Source organism: Sorghum bicolor, chromosome 9 (assembly GCF_000003195.3).
Source record: "Sorghum bicolor cultivar BTx623 chromosome 9, Sorghum_bicolor_NCBIv3, whole genome shotgun sequence".
NCBI classification, from domain to species: Eukaryota; Viridiplantae; Streptophyta; class Magnoliopsida; order Poales; family Poaceae; genus Sorghum; species Sorghum bicolor.
In genome coordinates, this window is record NC_012878.2 from 38,638,477 (window position 1) to 38,649,010 (window position 10,534).

Below are 10,534 nucleotides of genomic sequence, written 5' to 3' on the forward strand. Positions count from 1 at the left end.
ATGTTAATCTTACTTAGCCTAGCACTAGGTTAGCACCTGTACTAAAACACTTCACTTTGATTAATACAAACAATAATGACCATATCAAGTTCTTCATATGCTCTTCCTTGCTATCATCATTATCACGAACCATTGTTCTTTAGTGAATGCTACGTTTGCCGCTGCTCTGTCAAGTTCTCACTATCTGGGAGAGACGGCGATTCGAATCGATTCCTATCCAGCTGGAGCGTTATTCCTAGCACTCACCCAAGCATCCCCCATCGGAGAGCCAGCGGGTCACCTTTGGTACGACTTAGGATTCATGGCTCCGATCAGCGCTGCACTCCCAGGGCTACCACTCCGCCAGGGAGGTCAAGACTTTTAACTCACCTGCCTTTGGTCTTACACCAATGGTCCCCTGCACACTGCACTTCCTCCGGTAGTGCGCACTTTATACTTGCCTGTCTTTCGGCCTGAGTCGTACTACTAGGCTTCGCGGTCGGAATGAGTTATCCGGCCAACTAAGTGTCAGGCATGCGTTCAACATGACAAGAGGAGGTACAACGATCGGTCCTATGCCACAGATGGAGTAACTACAACCATGCAAAACTCCGCCCAACTTAAATCATTTTAATCAGGTTCTTTCTACAATAGCACATATAGACAATCGTGATCCGACACAACCCCTATCTCGCGCAGGTGACAGGATATCACCCGACATCTACCGACTTAAGCATGGCTAAGCTGCTACTCGAACCTAACTCTATGACCAGGCAATGGTAAGATATCTGGACAAGGAATAAGGATAATGCAGCAAGGATTTCATCACAACTCCTATACGTAATGCATCAATAGATATAACATATTCAAGTAAACTTTCGAAATTAAAGTGGGAGACTTAAGATGCTCCGGGGCTTGCCTTTCACGAACGATGCAGGCTCGTGATTAGGGCACTCGACCTCCTCTACGGGCTCCTCATGTCTGGCTTGCTGGACCTCCGCCTCCGGGTTGATCTCTTGGCCCTCGGGGTTCACCTGGAGTTCGAACGCAGTTGTCGCTTCCGGTGCACCTATTGCATGCATAATGAATAAGAAATGTGTGCATGCTAGATGAGGATGAATGCTTAGTAACATAATTAGAACTTCACTGGACACTCATTTACGGAGTAACTTTCATAACAAGTTCACACAAGATGATTAACTACTTAGCAAGATTACAAAGTTAAACTATAAACAGCAATGACCAACATAACAGTGCAGCTCAAAGAATAAATCATAACTAGAGCTATACAGATCCAACAAACATGAGTGAGGACATTCTAGAAAGCTTATGAAATTGTCTACATTTCATCTTTAAACATCACAGCAAGATTCATAAGATAAACAAGTCAATTAAACAAAGTTCCAGGTTCTGTCCCAGAAAGACAGAGAACACCTATTTCTGGAACCTAACTTGGAGAAGCCATAACTTTTAAACTACTAGACCAAATGATCCCAAATTTAAGCTACAGCTAGTTCATAAAATTTACAACAACTTTGATGTAAACAAGTCTCTCAGAAAACCCAGTTATTATCACACAAAGCTCAAATTACTCCCTTGCTATCCAGGACAGCTATAAACCTTTAATTAATTATTTTATGACAAAGTCAAAACATATTCAGTGCCAATCAAAGGGCTTACCAGCACAAGCACAACTTAAGATTCACAGAACATCACATGTTGTCCCCTAATCATTTAATAACATGCTGAGCCAATTGGTTGGCTTCCTCATTATGTAACCGAGGAATATACTCTAATCGGAAATCCTTGAACTCCTTCAATAGTTGTAGACATCTTTCATAATATGCTATCAAAACCTCACTTTGTCATTCATAACTCCCAGCCAACTGGTTTATAACAAGCATAGAATCACCAAAAATTTTAACAGCATCAGCATGAACCTCCTTTGATAAGTCCAATCCTTTGATTAAAGCTTGGTAATCAGCTTGATTATTTGTCGACGTGGCAACAATCGGTAAAGAAAACTCATATTTCTTTCTCCGAGGAGAAATTAGCACTATACCGATTCCTGCCCCCCGATCACATGTAGATCCATCAAAGAAGAGCGTCCAAGGAACAAATTCCAAAGCATCCACTACACCACAATGTTGAGTTACAAAATCGGCCATAATCTGCCCTTTAACTGCTTTAGCCGACTCATAGTATAGATCAAATTCCGACAATGCTAGTATCCATTTGTCGATCCTGCCACTCATAATCGGCATTGACAACATATACCAGACTACATCATCTTTGCATATAATAGTGCATTCGGCTGATAGCAAATAATGTCTCGATTTAACACAAGAAATGTATAAGCACAAGCATAATTTCTCAATTGCCGAATACCTTGTTTCAGCATCCACCAACCTCCTACTCAAATAGTAAATTACACGTTCCTTCCCTTCAAACTCTTGAATGAGAGCTGAACCGATGACCGTATCATCGATAGACAAATATAATCTGAAGGGCTTTCCATGCTGAGGTGGAACCAGGACTGGAGGATTTGTCAAATAATTCTTGATTTCATCCAAGGCTAATTGTTGCTCTCTTCCCCACACAAACACCTAATCGGCCTTTAATTTAAGCAAAGGGCTAAAAGCTCGAATCTTACCCAACAAATTAGATATAAACCATCTAATAAAATTAATCTTGCCGATCAATGATTGAAACTCAGTTTTGTTGGTAGGAGCAATTACTTTGCTGATGGCATCAATGGATCTCTTACTAATTTCAGTTCCCTTTTGATGCACCTTGAAACCAAGAAACTGCCCTGCCGATACACCAAATGCACATTTATTAGGATTCATCTTTAAGCCATGTTTCCTTGTGCATTCCAATACTTCTCGTAAATCGGCTAGATGCTTTACGAAATCCCTAGACCTGACCACCACATCATCAATATAGATTTCCACCAGCTTGCCGATGAACTCATAAAAAAAATTCATGGCTCTCTGATAAGTAGCACCAGCATTCTTTAGGCCAACGGTCATGACTATCCATTCAAATAATCCAATATGACCAGGACATCTAAATGCAGTCTTGGGAATATCTTCTTCAGCCATGAATATTTGATTGTATCCTGCATTGCCATTAATGAAACTTATAATTCGATGTCCAGCTGCAGCATCAACCAATAAATCAGCAACTGGCATTGGATAACCATCCATCAGCGTCGCTTTATTAAGATTCCTAAAGTCAATGCAAACACAAAGCTTCCCATTCTTTTTATAGACAGGGACAACATTAGAAATCCCTTCGGCATACCGACACTGCCGAATAAATTTAGCTTCAATAAGTTTGGTTACTTCGGCCTTAATATGAGGAAGAATATTAGGATTGCATCGGCGTGCTCGTTGCTGATGCGGCCAAAATCCAGACTTAATAGGCAACCGATGTTCAACAATTGATCGGTCTAAACTAGGCATCTCGGTATAATCCCAAGCAAAGCAATATTTATAATCCTTTAACAAATCAGTCAATTGCTGCTTACATTCAGAATTTAACTTAGCACTAGTAAAAGTAGGTCTTGGCCTATCACCACTACCTATGTCTACTTCTACTAAATCATCAGCCGATGTAAACCCCTGTCCTAATTTTCCATCATCGGCGAACCTATCCATTAAAACTCTTCATCAGAACCGACTACTTGGATCGGTGGAATTTCATAATCGGCAACTTTGAGAAAATATTTCTCCCAAACTTCCCCTGAAATGCATCTGGTCTTCTCATAAGTATCTGACTCTGCCGATGCAATGACATATGAAGAATCTCCGGGGACAATTTCAATCTTATCACCTACCCACTGAATAAGGCACTAGTGCATTATAGAAGGAATACAACAATTGGCATGAATCCAATCTCTACCAAGTAGCAAATTATATGCACCTTTTCCACTGATAACAAAGAAAGTCGTCGACAAAGTCTTGTTGCCGATGGTCAGTTCAACACATATGGCTCCCTTAAGTGGAGACACATTCCCCTCAAAATCTTTCAACATCATATCGGTCTTGGTTAAATCTTGATCTCCTTTACCAAGTTTCTGATATACTGTATATGGCATAATGTTAATTGCAGCTCCTCCATCAATGAGTATCTTGGAAATCGGCTGCGTAGCAACTCTGCCTATGACAAACAGAGCCTTGAGATGCTGTCTTTCATCATCAGAAGGCTTCTAAAAAATAGCTGTCATTGGGTCAAGTGCCAACTGAGTTATCTGATCAGGGAATTCTATCTGTTCACCATCACTGAAATGTGCAAGAAATTCCATCGGCAACATAAATACCATGTTTACATCTGCCGATGGCCCTTTTCCCTTGTGATCTGATTGCTGCCGATTTTCTGACTTAGAAGAATTTTGTTCCCTATTTAATTCTTCCTGCCTTTCTCGCTGCATCCTCCTTTTCTGTGTCCTTGTTAATCCTTCGGGACACCACTAGGGAAGCTGTGTTTTCTGTATCGGTTGGTAGCGAACTTCCCTTGACTCCACCCGATAAGTATTAGCATCCCTGCAAAATATAAACTCATCGAGAACCCATGCATTTGCCATTTCTTCACGTTCTTCTTGGTTCCTTGGAAAATAACCACCACATTCACCAAGCCTGTCATGCACGCTAAGCCTGCCCCCCAGCCGATCATGGACTGACACCCTTCCTCTAATTGGCTCATTATATCGTCGATCGTCATTCTGAAACTATCAGTCTGATCGATCATACCGATTATAACCATTGCAGTCAGGGCAGTCTCTAACAGTTGGTAATTTGATATTTTTCCCTAACAGTGAATGAAAAATGGGCATTTCTAGTGATCTTTATGCCAATTCCACTCTTGTCGGCGTCTTTCTTCTTCTCGGCGTCGATCCTCTTGCTGACGGCGATACCGATCTTCACGTTGCTGCCACATTTCCCGATGTCACCTATGGGTAATCACAATACTAGATGAGGAGATCTCCCAGAGCTGCTACCCTCCTAAATCAAACCTTTGCCCTTGGCATCATTAGTAGTTACCTGATGTTGGGGATCCACCGATGCGTTTCTGTCAGCTGCTTCTGATGTCAAGACCTTGGTCTTACCTTTGGCATCCAGCATGTTTGCAGGTAAAGGATGTTGATCAATCTTCATCTACTTCTGAGTTTTGGAATTATCAAACTTAATTCTCCCAGATTCTATAGCCGATTGCAGCTGCTATCTAAACACTTTGCACTCATTTGTCCTGTGTGATGTTGCATTATGCCACTTGCAATACTTGATCCTTTTCAACTCTTCTACCGATGGAATCACATGATTAGGTGACAATTTAATTTGTCCCTCTTGAAGCAAGAAATCAAATATCCTATTTGCCTTGGTGACATCAAAGGAAAACTTTTCTGGCTCCTTTTGACCAAAAGGACAAGACATCGGCTTTTTGTTTTTCACCCACTCTGCCAAGCTAATGACTGGTTCTTCATTAGAATCTAAACTCATTGCCTCATCAACGAATGACACCTTCTTATTCCAAGCTTTCCTAGGTTCAAAAGCCTTGATATCATGATCGGAAATCCTCTGCACCAAGTGACTCAGACTTTCAAACTCTTAAGAAGCATATTTATCTTTGATGTGTGGCAATAATCCTTGGAAAGCCAAATCGGCTAGCTGCCGATCATCCAGAACCAGACTATAGCATTTGTTCTTAACATCCCGCAACCTTTGCACAAAGCTTTCAACCGATTCATCGTTGCACTGCCTCAGCCTTACTAAATCGGTAATCTTCTTTTCATGGACTCCAGAAAAGAAATACTTCTGGAACTGCTTCTCTAGATCGGCCCAAGTAATTACCGAATTTGGAGGTAGTGAAATAAACCAAGTAAATGCCGATCCTGACAAAGATGATGAAAATAAACGAACTCTTAATTTATCTCTGTTAGCAGCCTCTCCACACTAGATGATGAATCGATTGACATGCTCCATTGCGGACGTATCATCTTGCCTAAAAAACTTAGTGAAATCTGGCACCTTGTACCGATTCAGAAGTGGAATCAAATCATATGCAGGAGGACATTGTTTTCGATAATAATAAGTATTGACCTTGGGCTTTATCCCAAACTGATCTCTCATTACTTTAGCTATCTTATCAGCCCAATAGGCATCGGCATCCTGCCGATGTGGGGGCTGAGGTTACGGCACCTGCTGATAAGCTTCCACATGCCTCTGAGGCGCACGATCTCCAGGGAACATACCGTTGGCCATAGCTTGTTGGCCACCAATCTGTTGAGCAATGTTCATCGGCTGATTGGCTGGTCCTTGATTCTGAAAACCATCCTGCATCTGTCCTTGCTAGAATCTTGTAGCCTCATGATTCTTTTGTATCATTTGTGGAACGACAAACTGTCCTGTCCATGCATTGTTAGCATTCATCAGCACAGGCCCTGCCGATGGCTGATAATTGGGTGTCATCATTGGGTTGACATGCCCTACCTAAGTCATAAACCTCTAGTGCGTCGGCAGTGGATCCACCAATGCATTAGGCATCTGGAATATTGGCATCTGAAAGTTCCCTGTAACAGGCCTTACAGTAGTAGTAGTTGAATACTGAGGGTTTTGAGTCATCGGCGAAACCGAAGGTGCCGATGTCATAGGAGCTTTTCCTGCCAAGTCAGCCACCTAAGATGTTCCAGAACTATTTGCAAAAAAATCCGGAGGCATACCATATCCCCACCAGTTGCGAGGAACTTGGCAATTCTAGAATACAGATCCTGACATTGCCGATGCCGACAGATCTATGTTGAGTTGAACCCGTCCCTCTGATGTTGCTGGATTATTCCTCATCGGTGTAGATTGCCCATTAGTCATCCCTAATGTGCTTGGTGGAGAGGTAGCTTTCGTACCCACAACGGCCAGAGGAGCCGATGGAGTCGTAACCGATGACAACCCTAGCTGATGATAGGCCGGGCCCATGTATAATGGTGGTGTCTGTCCTTCTTTGAAAGTTCTATCCACAGCGTTGAAAATAGTATTGGACAACACAGTGGATTGATTAATCAAAACAGGATTAATAGCATTGTCAACCATATCTTGCAATTTACCAGGATTGGCTTCAAACATGATCTACCGAGGCATCGGCATTCTAGCTTCTGGATCACTTCGCCGCTCCAGTTGACGCTGAAGGATTTTAAGCATAACTGCTTGTATTCCTCCATAGCCTTTGCCATCACCTACTTCTGCTCATCCCTGAGATCAGCCTCCATTACAGCGATGATGTTGTCTGTGTCGAATTCAGTAGTAGACATATTAATCTTGATGATGAATTTGTCCCACTGGGCGTGCAAAAAGATGTGTTGGTGCAAAAGTGAATCTGCAAACTGTCGACGAAAGCTAGTCGGCAGTCTACCTTGGGGTATGCCCAAGGTAGTAGTTTATCGGTAGACGGTGCGCAAGCTACGAACTTGATGGTAACACAAGACACGGACAAGGTTTTTATCCAGGTTCGGCCCCCGTATGGGCGTAATACCTACGTCCTGCGTCTGATCGTATTGCTGTGGATTGTGTTGAGTTGAGATTCGATGTGTAGGGGGGTCCCTTGCCTCTCTTTATATAGTTCGGAGGGCAGGATTACAGATCTAGAAACTAATCCTAGTCGGTTACAATTGCCATAGATAGTACGATATCAATTCCTATTCTAACCGACTAGAATCCTGCTTGATCTCTACGTCTTGTTTCCTTGCGCAAAACTCCGAACAGTCGGATCAAGCCTCGAACTCGTCTCGTAATGAGCCAAGTCTCCTGGCCCAAGTCTAGCCGTAAGGGTATAGGGGTTTATACCCCCACAGCTAGTCCCCGAGCACCATGTATTGTGATGTAACACGCCGTCTTGAGCTTCTTCGACCAGCAAGGCTTGACATCTTCGGTCAGCATGAAAGTCACCCAAACAATTGCAACGGTATTTTTACCAACTCAAAAGACAGTTGATCAACATTGACATCGAAGAAGCAGGTCGTTCAAAGAATGCATGGTGCTCTTAATCAAAAAATATTTCTTTCCTCATGAAGTGTGTCTGTTGACGGTCCTTAAGTACTAAAATTAACAATCAACTAAACAAGGAAAAGGATCCAAATGCAACAAACATCTAGAATTAGGGTTTTATCTGACAGAATTCCATGAGCTTTGGTGTTTATCTATTTCTACAGGGGCTTATCAGAAAATATGGAGAGAAAACCCACATGTCATGTTTAGAACGAGATAATTACGTGTTGTGCAATTTTCCTCAATCTAGAAGAGTCCAGAAGCCACGGGGACGAACGAGAAGATGATCGGGCTCGGGGGCAGGGCGCCCGCCCACCCCCCTTGGGCGCCCGCCCAGGGTTAGAGTCCAATCAGGACTCTCTTTCGGGACTAAGCTCCACCGACCTAAAGGATGAATCTAAACTATACAATCAATGTCGGTTTGATCCAACACCCCAAATTCACTTGAAAGGACTATATAACCAAGCCCTCTCCACCCCTGGGGGAGAGAGGATAAGAGAAGAAATCATTATCAGATGTAGCCATCAAAGTTAGAGTTTAGAGCTTCTCTCCCACAGAGAATTAGAATTAGCTACACCCTAATCCTTCAAGTGTAGAGGATTGATTAGATAGCAATTAGAGAAGTAGAGCACTACACTCTGGATTCGGATCTTCGGTAATAAAGATTGATATTATTCATATCTTTCTCTAATTCTTTGTTCTAATTGCATTATGTCTCTAATTATTATGCTCTTAGTTTGCTCTAGACCTCCGCCTCAATTTGATGCAGGACGATACTCCGACGCCTCCTACGCTTTCACGAATGACTACTACCAAGAGGCTGGCGCTTTCTTCACCCGTACCGACAACACTCTCCTTGACATCCAAAATACGCAAGCAGAACATGGACGACTCTTGGAAGAGCAGCAAAAATGGAACCAGGACCACGCCACTGCAATATAAGAGCTGAGACAAGATAAAACAACAATGAACGACAACATCACAACCATGATGCGGTTCTGGAACATCGGGTAAGACCGACATCAACATCCAGCTTGGGGGAGTTCCTCCCTAATTTATCAAGTAAGTTTTTATTTGCTCTTCTTATTTATTCTTTTCTATTTTAGTATTTTATCTTAAAAGAAAAAATTAGAAAACCCAATAAATATTTTCTTGCTTAACAAAATAAAAAGAGTGTGTAGATAAGTGTGCTTTATTTTATCTGCTAAGTATTAATCTCTAGAAATATAAAAGACCAAAAACATATATGATGGAAATGATGAATAGTTGCTCTGTTTGCTTACTTTCAAGTACCTAGCTTTTATATTAGAGTTCTTCCTGGAATTATTAAAACTGAAATTACTCTCTATGGGAAGCATAAAACTAAAGTCTAGGTAAGAGAAAGGCATAATATAAAGTTGAGTTGTTGTTTATCTTGTTCCTACTACACTATGTTCTGGAGATTTATTTTGAAAACTTACAAATCACATGATGAGTTCATAGCATTACAAACTACCTACCACAGCCATACTTGTTATAACATATTTTACTTATATTCACATTAAGTTTGATCGAGCTGTGTAGACCCTTAGGAGCTTTTCATGTGGTTAAATTAAGATATTCACTTGCACACATCTACTACACCATCCACCACCATTCATTAAAATTGCTAAAAATATTATCACTCACTGTCCCAAATATTGTTATTCTCTCTCTAAAAAGATTCAATGTAGAAGAGGCATGGGTTATGAAAAAAATGCGAGGAAATAAAAAGGGGCAAGTGCCCGGAACCTCGGAAAAGAAAAAAAAGAGTGAGACGAGAGGTAAAAAAGGACAAGTGTCCGGAGTAGAATTAGGGGTACAAAGATGCCCACTTGAGCGGAAAAAATGGACAAGTGTCCGACAGTAGAATTAGGGGTGTCTACTACCCACCTGAAAAAAAAGAAGAGAAAAGAAAAGATAGCCCATGTTCTCCCAAAGCAAAGATCAAAGAAGAGGAGAGATATCAATATGAGGAGCAATGAGAAGTAAGTTTTATTATCACTTATACATTTTTTTACCATCACTATCATTTACTCCACCACACATGCACATCTTGATTTAATTATATGCTGAGTTCCTTTGGATCCATAGCTCGATTAGACAACATATGTATGATCTGTTTTTCACACCTAGGAGCTCCACTTAAATATTCCATTAGCTATAGGTAAGTGACATTTTTGGTAAGGATCTACAAATACCACATATAGAGAGACTTGAGAGAATCATTGCTGGGAACTCTGAGTTTTATTTTGAAAACTTATGAAAAACTCCAGAACAAAGGTGAAGTATAGACAGGAGGAATAGTGCTTGACTTAATTATTTTGTCTTTGAATTACTTAAGACTTAGGTGCAGGTACTAAGCTCCATGACACTTCACTCTAATCTGGAAGAATTTTTATGTGAAAGCATGTGTGCCTGCCAGGAAAGAAAACATCGAAGCAACTCCTGATTCATCTGAGTTTTGTTGTTTGCTCAGGGACGAGCAAAGGATAAGCTTG